We start from the raw sequence: 13,719 nt of genomic DNA, 5'->3' as shown, positions 1-13,719 counted from the left end.
CTCCTTGAGGAGATGGTACGGTTGTGCAGTTACTTGAACTGCTGTCTCACAGATCCTTCCTAACTTCTGATGCTGTATGTGTGGAGTGTGTGTGTGTTGTGTGACCATCCACTGGTTGCTCTGGCTTCCTTCCATGTCTCAAAGGCATGCAAGCTGGTAGGTTAATTTGCCATGCAATCTGCCTCTGGTGTGTAGGTGAGGGCTAGAATCTTGGGGAGAGTGAGAGTGTGGGGAGAATATAAAGGGAATAATGTAGGATTGGTGTAAATGGGTGGTTGATAATCAACATGGACTCAGTGGGCTGAGGGTGCCGTTTCTGTCCTGCATGGCTTGTGATTCTATAATTCTTCCCAGTATCCTGTTCAACATGGTGTATGAATACACCAATCCCTTGAGGAAAAAAATTCTAACACTGAGAATCAAATACAACTATCAGTATGCATCCAATAGAGTAACCTGTCAGGAAGCTAAGGATATGAAGCGATCTTGGAAAGGTGGTTGGGCACAGGATCTAAGTGTATGTTGGAGATGTGCTATGGTTTGTGCTCTCCTGTATCTAAATTTTACTCTTTCTGCCTGTCCCTTAGTTTATATTCCTTTGTAAATCTGTCTCACATCTAAACTACTAACCAAGTCTGGTAACTGAATGTTACCTGTTAACTGGTATGAAGACTTCCCCACTTCCACATCCAAATTATTAATAGGTACGACGAAGAGATAAGGGCCCAACTGAAACTGTTGCCAAATAGTACAGGTACTTGGTATGTTTCTCCAGTCAGTGAGAACTTCATTCATCTGAACTTCTCTTCACAACCAACCAATTGCAGATCTGTTCCCAGTCTACCTCCAGTCCTGTGAGTTTTCTCTTTTGCTTTTAATTGCTAAATTAATAGATTCAAATCCAGTGATCTGAAGAGGTGGCTTAAATTTACCAAGGCAGCTTAGGAAATTCAAATTTCATGTAGACAAAAATGGAATAAAGAGCTGGTATTAGCAAAGAATGTCAAGCCTTGAATGTACAGCATTGAAATGGAGCCTTTGGCCCAACATGAACCTTTTACACCATCAACATTAATTTCATTTGGCTGCATTAGGACTACAAAAAGTCATGATTTTTAAAAAAATCCCATGGTTTACTCAGGCCCTCTGGCAAATAAAGGAATTCTGTGATCCTTATTTAATCTGACCTGTTAGTGACTTTAGATCAAAGCAATTTCTGGTGCCCCTGAAATGGTCCATGAGGTAGTTCGAGAAGGACAAATAAATGCTACCTTGCCAGAAATATCCATGCATTTGAAATGAATCAATTGAAAAATCTGTTCATATAGACAACGCACGCAACCACTTCCCTCTGGTGACCTTTTCTGGGCCGTGGGTGAGGAAGTCTCATTTTCTGCATTTCTATAGTGTTAGTGCAATAGGGTGCTGAAGGTCATCTAACAAGCCAATCCAAAAGAATCCACAGATACTGGAAATCTGAAATAAAAACAGAAAATGCTGCAAAAAGTCAGCAGGTCGGGCAGTAATTGTAGAAAGTGAAAGTTAATGTTTTAGGATGGAGACTCTTTGTCAAGAAATTAAAGGTTGAGCTGAAGTGCTAAAGGAAATCACAACCACAGATGTGTTTTGACCCAGTTTCAGTTCACCTTTTCCCCTCTAATTACCCTGCCTTTGACTTCAAGCTCTAACCTGTTGCACACGCAGCAGCTTTTACGTAACTTATTTGATCAATTTGCTTCCCTTTTTTATTAACTGCTTTGTGCAATGGATCTTCACCGGTGATGGTTCAGGCTGGATTATTATCCATAGGGTAAAGCCAAGTGTTGCTGGAGAATTCAGTTCTTTTATGTACGGCAGCATGAACAAGGTGAACCTCACTCTCCTTCTCTTCATCCCTCGTCCATTGGAGAGGTATGGCTGGAACTGGAATTCATCAATCAGGTGGTTCCTCTCCTCCTAGAATGCCCCCTACCTTGATCTGTATGATTACTTGTAGTTAAAGATTATCTGTTCTCTTTCATATTGCAGCTCAAGGCAAACTGGCTGATGCATTCTGATACTGCAACAGGCAACAGCAACCACACATTGAAAGTACTAGAGAACCTCTGAGTGGGTGAAGATTTTGGGGAATGAGTTTATTAAGTGATTATTAGCTGACGGAGTAGAGATATATTTAGTAACCCTGACCAGAAACAGCGGGAGACAAAAATAATCGGAATACTGTACGATCTCCCCTCAGCAACAGTGGCGGCTTCACCACAAGGAACCCATCCTCTAGGAGAAATCCGTGCCAGTACCCAAGCCTGAAAATAGTGTAGCAGTTTGCAAAGGCTGTGGGCATATGGAGTCAGGACAACTGATAAATGACTATGATAATGGATCCGGAACTGTAAAACATATATGCTACAGATGTGAAATTCGCATCACCTAATATGCAAATGAAGCTGCCACACCTCTGTAGCCATTGGAGGTGATCATGATGGTTGTCCCAAAGGCTGTCAACATGGAAGGCTTGATGTCATTCCCAGAGACAGGCATTTATGGTGAACAGTCTGCACTGCAGCCTGATATCACTGCCACTACAATGAAAATCTTGCCCCCTCAAGCACTTCTTCCCTTTCCTGCCAAGTGTATATAACCGGGCCTCAGCTTGCGAACACACCCTTCTGTTGCTACATGATGTGGTGTATCCTGTGCTTGCTTGCCTGCTTATTCCCTTTAATATAATGGCTGCATGAAATTCAGTTTCTTCTCACTCAGCAAACTCTTTTAGTGCACAAATAGTAGATTCCACAAACCACACCATACTGCAAAATTGTATCTAAACCTGTATTCAACTTGTGGTCTATCATTCCACTCAAATTTGTGACTGGATACTGATTACTGCTGTTGCCCATTATACTTCATTATATTACTGGTTGGTTGAGTTTGCTATGATCTTGAACAATGGGGCTTGGGCTGGGATACCTCTATTGAGCTTGTTGACCAACCCTACAAATGTCATGTATCCTGATATATCTAGAGCCAACATGGTTCTCATCAACAGCTGGGTTCACATCCACAGGCGATGTCAAAACACACGTCTTCTTCCGTTCTGGGTTGTCATCTATGATGAAAAGATGGGAACCTACTCATTGTCATTTTCCTGTCCGATCCTCATATCCTTTGATTCCTTCAATATCCAGAATTTTTTTCGTTCTCTGTTTTGAATGGTCCATGACCGAGTCTCCACAGTTTCTTATGTAAAGAATGTTAAAGAATCACCTTCCCCTGGGTGGAGAAATTTCTCCTTATGTCAATCATCTTTCAGTCTCACCAACTTCCCTCGTGCAATTTTTGACCAATACTGACTTCCTTCAGTTTCTCATTCTTGCTTTACCCTTGGTTCTCTAATATGAGAAATGTAGATTAATTAGTAATCTCCAAAGTACAGAATTTCCATACCTTTGTCAACTGACGAAAACTTTTTTACTCAATTTTGTGATCCTTTTCCTTCACACTACCATGTCAACAGTGTTCAACATTAAATGCTGTGTTCCCCTTATAACGTGTGGCCTCATTTCCCAACAGTTATGCTTTAAGAAAGACTTGCTGCATTTGCATCAAGGTTATTATCGCCGTCCCCCAAACCTTCCCACAAACTCTAATGTTTCTGAAGAAGGGTCCTAACCCAAAACTTTACCTATCCATGTTCTTCAGACATGCTACCTGACCCATGAGTTACTCCACTTTGCATTGTAAACCAACACCTGCAGTTCCTTGTATCCACAGCTCTAATGCTGACTTCTTTACTGGTTTTAGGGGAGAGGAGTGGAGGGGGGTGGGGCGTTACCATTTTCCTACTAAATATTCAAAGCCTCCAGCAGTGTTGCTTCTTTAAGGAGTGCACATAAAAGAGAAAGCCCGCTGATTGTTACGTAAGGAACATAGCGTGGGATAGTAGGTTTCATACCCAATGCCAATATATTGAGGCAAAGGTGCCAACGTAAGAAGTAGGATGGGTGATGAGATTTGTCTGGTGGACTGTGATGAAGGAGTAAGGTACATCATTGGCAGGATGTTGTGAAGAGACAGAGTGTACAGTGATGTTGGTGGAAACATGTGAGAACATACTCTCTGATGACAGTAGTTCATTCAATCCCTGTTGCTGACATTGATATTCAAGAAGATCATGGCTCATCTTTCACCCCACGCTACTTTCCTATCCCAATAACCCTTGATTCCTTTAATTATTAAAAAAAAGCCCTCTATATCACTGTTTTGAATGCACTGTCTGAGCCTCGAGAACCGTCTTTGGTGGAGAATTCCAAAGATTCACTAACCTCCTGCCTCATTTCCCAGCAGTTAAACTTTTAGAAGGATTTCTTATCTCAGTCCAGAATGACTGACCCCAGTGGCTGTCATCATTCTAACCAGTAGAAACACTATCTTATGATTCATGCCCTGTAAGAAATTTGCAAGTTAAACTACCTCTCTTTCTCTTAAATTCAAAACTGTATAGGCTGGGTATGTTTAATATCTCCTCTGACAACAAGCCTGCGGCCCCACGAATCAATCTGATGTAACATTGTTGCACTCCTTAAATCACAAACAGTAATTCAGATTTAATATTGCCAGGTTTCTGTACAGTTGGAGCTGGATAACTTTCATTTGAGATGTTGCCAAGTCCTCTTACAATCAAGCCCATTTGCAACATACCATTTGCTGCATCTACATGTTAACACAGCACCCTCTGAACACTTACATTTTTCATAACGCCATTATTTAAAAAATAACATGTCTTTCCATTTTTGCTATCAAGGTAGGTGACCCCGCACTCTTCCAGATTATATTTGACCAGCCATGTCCTCGCTCATTCTTTTAACCTAGCTTCTCGCTAAAACCCCCTTGTATCCTCACAGCCAACACAACCATCCAGCTTTTCATCATCAGCAAATTTGGACATATTCCACATGATCCCCTCACAGGTCATTAATATAGATTGTGAACAGCTTAAATTGCAACATTGTTCCCGCCCCCCCCCAAAGATCCAAGAGTCAAGCATCAAGAGTGTTTTATTGTTATGTGTTCCAGATAGATCAATGAAATTCTTATGTGCAGCAGCACAACAGAATATGTAAACATAGTACACTGTAAGCAATATAATAAATGAGAAAAAAAAGTTCAGTGTGTGTCTATGTACATATGCACATACACACACACACACACACATATATATATATATATATATATATATATACATACATAAAAAATGAAAAATAATCGTGTAATATATTTAAGGTTGTGGTGTAAGGAAGACCCAATGGCTGTAAGGAAGACTCTGCTCCTGAACCTGGACGTTACAGTTTTCAGGCTCCTGTACCTTCTTCCCGATGGCAGGGGTGAAATGAGTTCATGGCCAGGGTGGTGTGGATCTCTGATGATGTTGGCTGCCTTTTTGAGGCAGTGACTCCGGTAAATCCTTTCGTTGGTGAGGAGGTCAGAACCCGTGATGGACTGGGATATATTCACAACCTTTACAGTCTTCTTCACTCCTGGGCATTCAAGGCCGTGATGCAACCAGTCAGTATGCTCTCTATTGAACACTCCAGACCCCCAAATGACCCATTTATTCTTACTCTTTGTTTCAATCTGTTAACTAATCCTCAATCCAGAGCAGGATGTCACCACCAATGCTGTATGCTCCATTTTTAAATATTTATAATGTCTTGTATGAAACCTAATTGAAGACTTGAAATTCTAAATATACTACTTCATCAGGTTTACCCTTATTCATTCTGCTAGTTACAACATCAAAAAAGGTTTGTCAAAAATGTTTCCCTTTCATAAATCTGGATTGACTTGCTTATTATTATTATTATTATTTTCTAAGCACGTTTCTTAATTATAGAAAGCAATAAAGGGAGGATGTTATGTGATGGTGAATTGGTAGGTGCAAGGGGAGGGGCAGATGCAGGCTGGTAGTTGCCACATGTAAGGTATGGTGCACAAGGAACTCCATTTGTTGGAATCTTGAGCAAAACACAAAATGCTGGAGGAATTCAGCTTGTCAGGCAGCATCCGTGGGGAGAATGGACAGACAATTTTCGAAGAAGGGCCCCAACTTAAAATGTTGTATGTCCATTCCCTCTATGAATGTTGTCTGACTAGCTGAGTTCCTACAAAATGTTGTGTTTTGCTTATAAATGGTATCGCCCTTCAAACCGTCAACCACTAAGAACTTCTTGTCCACTCAGCCATTTAGGTTCTCACCCAATGCAGCTGAATTGGCATGGAGTTTTACTAAGCAACACATTTGTTGACTGCAGTGCAATTACAATTCTGTTTGATGGCTCAGTATTAGGAAATAGCTTGCAGTTTTTGGAACCCGAGGGGAGAAAGAGGAAGAGGTAATTTGAAATGCTTTGCAAATGTTTTTAAAACATGCAATGCCTGTTACCCAATTTGCAGCTAAGAAACAAGCTGAAGATTTCAGAACCTTATTTCGGAACTGCTATTAAATTATTTGTTAACAATATTTGCTCCGCTGAAAAAAAAATCCTTCATTTCAATTGCCATTCAAATTAATTTTCTCCATAACCATTGCAAGACCTTAGCATAATTTTGAAAGTTTACTACATTTGTTGAATTGGACCCATTGGAATGGTCCAACTGATCACTTCCATGATTATAATGGTGCTTTTGTGGTTGTGTTAAATTGTCCTGAAATAATGTATATCCAGTGACTATATCTACATCTTCACTCAGGCCAGGTCAATAGACAAATCTTCTGGCTAGACCTCTTATTTACTGTAGCCAAATGTGAAGTTCATTTATAATATATGCTTCTGCTACTCTCTTCTTGCTTCCATGTTCTTGTTAATGGATAATTCGCATTGTCCATAATGAAACAGCTTCACCTCTTCAGACAAATTTGTGCCTGAATTCACCTGGCCATGAAGTATTTCACCTGGCCATGAAATTGTGTTTCTTTATGTAACTGCCATATCCACTACTGTGACAGGAAATTCATTGTCTATTGCCTTCGGAGCATGTAATTACCACTTTATGGATTGATCAATTTTGACAATATGCTGACACAATCTGTCAAACACTTCCCTGAAGTTTTCCCCCTCCATGACTGTTATCCTGATTACACAGACAATGTTGGATCCCATGCAGCATCTTACCATGGAGAAAAGGAATAGTTGATGTTTCGGCTTAAGATCTGAAGAAGGGTCTCAATCCAAAATGTCACCTATTCTTTTTCTCCATAGAGTTACTCCAGCATTTTGTGTTTTATCTTCGGTGCAGTTCCTCCCGACAGCTCCTTACCATGGTTGCCTGGAATATTGTTGGTGTCTCATTCAGTAGTTTAGCACATAACTAGAACGTCTTCTACACATTAATGATCAAGAATTGCTAGCTTTCCTCACCTACATTCATCCAGGCGTGAACCTAAAAGAGAACTATGCAAAAACTATGTATTCAACAACTTTATACAAATGTTGCAATTTGGGTAGAAGCTATTGTTCATCTTCATTGTCCAGCTGGATGGTTTTGGTCACTTTGGAAACCATTTTAATGGCTGTTTCCTAATCATTTTGTGCCACTTTTACCAAGATCTTACACCAAATATCCTACATCACTTTTACCTAGCTCTTCTATCTGAACTTCATGCCACAAAGTGTCTTAAGTAAATCCCTATATTAGTGCAGCTCATTCAAACCCGTCCATGACCTGATAGTCTGAATGCATTTTTCCAACTAATCCTCAGCCCTTTCAATGAATTTCTTTCACAATCAAGTTCATCTCATAACACAATCAGCCTTCATAAAAGGTAAAAGATCACACCTCCCACCTGTCCTAATACTCTTGGACTTCTTTTTTCACTTGTTTGACTGCCAATAATCTGCTTTGCTGTCTTCTGTCCAGTTTTGTATGCAGATGCTATCTGTTCTTACTTGCACGAATTAAGCATTTTTGTTATACTTAATTGAATCATTGTGAACTATGTGGTTCCTTCAGCAGTGTTTCCCAACATAATTGTTTTATGTTTGGGATTTCTTGTGTGTAGGACGTTGGCACCACCAAATGATGTGCCACCATGTTATGTTCTCATTTCAGAAAATCATTCAGCAACAATTACAATGTTTAAAAAAAACATTTGGTCAGGTACAAGGCTAGAAAAGACTTGGAGGGATATGAGCCACACTCAGGCAAATGGAACTAGCTCAGGAATGGATGTACGAGTTTGGCTGACAGGCCTTTTGCCAAGCTGACTAACTGTATGACTCTTTGGCAGATGTGAATGGTGAACGGTGAGAGTCTTGCATTCTGCTGCAGGCCTTCTTCATATGACTGAGACCTCCTTGCAGCAGCATGCAAGGCTCTCACCATTCAGACCTGGCAGTTGTTTTTGCTGAGCCCGTGGTTAGGAACTTTTCACTGCACCTCGGTACATGTGACAATAAACTAAACTAAACCAGAACCTCCAGCAAATGGTGCAGCAACAAGAATCACAAGATGAAAGGGGATATTGAGGAGTAAGAAGAAGGGACCTGAACAATGGAAAATCAGAAAGGCATGCTGAACAGAAGGGGCTTCTAGATATGCTGTCAGGAATTGCTTGGTTTCTAGCACACTCAAATACTTCTTCAAATGATGCACTAATTTCCCTCAAACATGACAATGTTTTTTTTGGCAGCAAAACCGAAAGTGCTGGAGGAATTCCGAGGGTCAGGCAGCATCCATGGAGGGAATGGATAGGTGATGTTTCAGGTCGATACACTTCTTCAGGCTCATTCTTATGTCAGTTATGTTTCAGTACCATATAAGAGGCCAAATTTCAAAGAATCTATTACTCTCTCATTGACTACATAAGCAGCAGTTATTGAAAGACATTCATACAACTACTAAAAGTGCTCATTTCCTGAGCACATAATTTACTTTACCCTCTGTAGACTTTGTCAGTGGATTCGAATAATTGTGCTAGTTTTGAGTGAAATGCACAGAGGTTTATTTAACTCTAGATTATGTAAAAATGCACGATGATTCCTCTGTGATACTGCTGAAAATGTTAGGCTAAATTTACTCAGCCTGGGCACAATGTTTCTTTATATTAGATCAATTCTTTATTGGCTAAAAGCTCCTTCCATTGAGAATCTCTGCGTATTTCATTCATCTGGCTCAATAGCCACATAACCAGGGTTATTTTCATGAGCAAAATGTGCAGACATTGGATAAGTTATAATGTTACTGTATTAGATTAAATGTCCTGCTGAAGCATAATGGAAAAATACTGATGCTATCAAAATCACATAATTTACCCTCAACAACTTGATGTGATTAATTAATTTCAGGTTGCTGGACTCGGTGCAATATCAGGCATCCTTTTCAGAATTGCAGTTTGCCTACTTTTTATCTGCGAGTTAGTGGCAGAGATTTGTGCTCCAAGTTAGGCAAAATAAATGAAAGCAATACAATGAACTAATGTCCAGCAGAGACTGCACTTCCTGAGGGTGTTCAGGAAGAACAACATCACTCAGAGGCTGATGGTCCTTTTATCGGTGCTCCATTGAGAGCATACTAACATACTGTGTATGCGTGTGGTACACCAGCTGCACAGCGGCTCAGAGGAAAGCGCTCCAGAGGGCCATTGACAACGCCCAGAGGATTGTCGGCTGCCCTCTCCTTACCTTGGAGGACTACACAGTGAACCAAAAAACCCAGAATATAATTCTTCCCAAAGGACACTCCCTTTTGAACTGTTGCCGTCAGGCAGACGGTACAGATCCACAAGGACAAGGACAAATAGACTAAAAAACAGTTTTTACCCCACTGCTATAAAAGCACTAAATGTAGCCGCCAAGGAACGCAGGGGCGATACAGACTAAGGGACTGTGGTAACGGTGAAATCGACAGAAGGATGGAGGGTTGGGTGTGTATGCGTGCTTTGTCTGTGATATTTATTTATTTGCTTATCTTTATTATTTTACCGTGGATGTTTCGTTAGCTTTAGAAATGTTTGAATGCTGCACTGACTGGCTGACATTTTAAATTTCGTTGTACATGGCCCATGTTACAATGACAATAAAGAAACTATTCTATTCTATTCTATTCTATCTATATTCTTAAAGGAGATTACTTGATTGATGGTATGAATGCACTGGTATATGAATGCCTGACTGTTCTCTACGAAGGCTCCAGTCAAAGCTGAGGGGAGACTTGATAGAAGTAAATAAATTGTGAGAGGCATAGATAAGATAGACATTCAGAATCTTTTTACCCAGGGTTAAAATATCTAACACTAGAGTTTCTAACTATAAGGTGAGAGGGTGAAAGTTTAATAGAGATATGCAGGGCAAGAATTTTATATCGAGAGTAGTGCTGGCCTGGAACCCATTGCCAGTGGTGGTGTAGGAGGCAGATACAATAGTGGTGTTTAAGAGGCCTCTAGATAGGCACCTGGAAGTGCAGGGGACAGAGGGATATTGATCTTGTATAGGTAGATTAAATCAGTTTAACTTGATATCATGTTTGGCAGTACAATAGACGTGCACACCTGGTAATCGGTTGAAGGACCCATTCCTGTGCTGCATTGTTCTATGATCTCTATGCCCAATGAGAGCGTGGTTGAGATGCATGTGCCAAAACAGGTCAACAGCAGGTTGTCTTCCTTCTCTGTGTTGCACCACTTGTACAACAGGAACCCATACGATAGGTTGGTGTTCAACGAGCACAGCTCAGCATTCATCTCTTCTAATCTTATCGTCAAACTCATGGAACTGTTTGTCCCTGTGCAACTGGCTCTTCGACTTCTTATCAGCAGACCTTAGTCAGAATCTATTGACAACTACACTTCTAGCTCGCTGACCATCATCACTGGAGCCTTCAAGGTTGTGTGCTTAGTCTTGTTTTATTTTCTCTAGATCCATGACTGTGTAGCCTGACACAGCTACACCATCTTTAAATTTGCCAACTGGAGATTTCAGCTCCATGTATCTGCTGATGTGCAGAATAATGTGCATTATTCCCTTTCTCTTCTATTTCTGCTACAACTGATTACCAGGTGTGCACGGCTATTGCATTGGAAGACCTTCCAACCCATCTCACATTATGGGTTGCCTCCTGTGGTGATCTTCATGTTTGAGGGCTCTGCCCTTGAATCAGGTTGCTTGCTCCTGCGCCTCTGGGTGCTCGATGTGCCTTTATCTAAGCCCATGTAGAGCAGCGCAGTGTGTAGCCTGTGGATGTTCTCTGAAGAATCAAAACCTTATTATAACAATGTGTGTCCAAGAACCAGCAGCTGTGTGAAATTCCATTGCATTTTCTGCAGAATGACAACTATTGTAGCCTCAACATTCTGAAGTAGAGAATTCCAGACATTCACCATCCTTTGTGAGAAATTCCAACACTCATCTTTAAATGACCGTCCCTTTATCTTGTATTATGTGTGCTCATACAAAACTTACCCACCAGCAGTGGCGTAGCGTGGGGGGGGGGGGGCCAGGGGGGGGGCAGTTGCCCCGGGCACTAAATTTTTAGGGGCGCAAAAAAATTGTTGAATAAATTTTTTAAATAAAATTAAGAGGCCCGGGGAGCCGTTGGAGCGAGGAGGGGTTACCTGGAGCTGTGAGTATAAAAACAGCGCGGGCCAGGCCACCGCCGCCCCAGCTCCGAGTTTTGGCCGCCGCTGCCTCTGCCCCCCCGCCCCGCCCCGCCCCCTCTAATGAGGAGGCGCAAAACTTTAAACTGCACGGGGCGCTCAAAACCCACCCTACGCCACTGCCCACCAGTGAAAATATCTTGACCTATACCATGCCATTGTGCCCTTATGTTTCAACAAGATCACCCCTCTTTCTTCTATATTCTAAAGAATGCAATCAAACTTATTTTAACCCTTCCAACTAGGAAATTAATCCAATGAATTGCTTCTGGAATGCCTCCAATATGGGCGTTATATATTATTTCTTAAATAAGGAAAATAAAACTGTACACAGTGGGTGACCCCAACAGCCATTCATGGGTGAGGCAATAGTCTACTTCTGTGATGTATGACTATGACCTTAATGGTGGCAAAACAGTCAATAAGTGGTTAAAAAAGAATACTGAGTGCTTTTGTCATCTGGGGCATGCAATGGAAGAGTAAGTTGGTTATGCCAGAGTAGTTTGGTTCTCAGTAAAATTCTGGTCACAATACAGGAAATAAGTGAGTACACTGGAGCAGGTGCAAACATTTATGTAAATGTGTCCAGGACTGAAAAAAAGGATTGCATAGATGGGGATTGTTTCCTTTGCAACATTGGAGGCTTAGGGTAAAGTTATTTGACGTGTATAAAATCATGATAGGCAAAGTAAATGGAAAGACCTATTTTCATTGCCAGAGAGGTAAAAAAAGCAGAAGCATAATGTAGGATTAGAGTAGACCAAGAAATAACCCACCAGTGACAGGAGTTTGAAACTCACTTAAATGATTGCAGAAGCAGAAACCCATGCACATCGATCCACTTCCACTTCTCGTCACACAGTTCCTTTTCCCTCCTCTATCTTTCGCACCCTTCCTACTCTGGGTCCCCGACTTTCCTCCATCCACCATGTTCCCTTCCAACCACTATCCCCTCTGGTCCTACATATCAATCTTGATCTTGAGATCCAATGTGCCTTCTCTTTAATCTTTCCTGGTATTTTCAAAGATCTGTGTGTACATATATGCAGACCATTGTGATCCAATACCCCCTTTAGAAATGTACCCTTTGTATTATTCCTCTACTATCATTTGTACTAACACTTTATCATGTTGCATATCCCTATATTATATTTAATTTGCCCGTGACGGCCATTCTAAATTCATGTGAGGTCTGTCACATTCCTAAAATAAAACACTGTACAAAATTCAAGTTATTAATGTATATGTCAAAAACATTTGTCTCCAGCACCATCCTCTGGGGAGTGCAATTTATTGAGAGAAAAACAATCTCATAACCATGCTTTGTTGCTAAGCCAGTTTTGCATCCATGCTACAATTGCCTCTTTTATTCCATGTTCTCCAATGCTGCTGATAAATATATCATGTACATATTATCGAATGTACTTAGATCAATCTCATGAGTAGCACAGTGGTGCAGCTGGTACAGGTGCTGCCTCATAGCACCAGAGACCCGGGTTCAATCATAACTTCGGGTGCAGTCTGTGTGGAATTTGCATGCTCTCCCTGTGACAGTGTGGGTTTCCTCCGGGTATTCTGGTTTCCTCTTGCATCCCAAAGATGTGCAGTTTTATTTAGTTGACCTCTGTAAATTGCTCTTAGTGTGTCGGGAGTGGGTGAGAAAGAGGGATAACATAGAACTAACGTGGACGGGTGATCGATGGTCGGCGTGGACTTCATGGATCTAAGGGCACGTTTCCCTGCTGTATCTTTAAATTAAAACACCTCATCAATCCTCTCCAAAGTCACCAAAGAATCCTGTCAAATTTGTTAAAATAATGGCGTTAGCTCTCCTTTATTGTCAACAATCATAAATTATGAAGAGACACAAAATGCTGGAGTAACTCTGCGGGACAGACAGCATCTCTGGAGGGAAGGAATGGATCATGTTTTGGGTCGAGACCCTTCTTTAGACTGAGGGTCAAGGGAAACGAGATATATAGATGATGATGTAAAGAGATATAGAACAAATGAATGAAAAATGTGCAAAAAAGTAACAATGATAAAGTAAAAAGCCATTTGCTAGGTGAGAA

This window comes from Leucoraja erinacea, chromosome 27, assembly GCF_028641065.1.
Source record: "Leucoraja erinacea ecotype New England chromosome 27, Leri_hhj_1, whole genome shotgun sequence".
Taxonomy (NCBI): Eukaryota; Metazoa; Chordata; class Chondrichthyes; order Rajiformes; family Rajidae; genus Leucoraja; species Leucoraja erinaceus.
The sequence above is the reverse complement of the archived record's forward strand: the minus strand, read 5'-3'. Positions refer to the sequence as shown.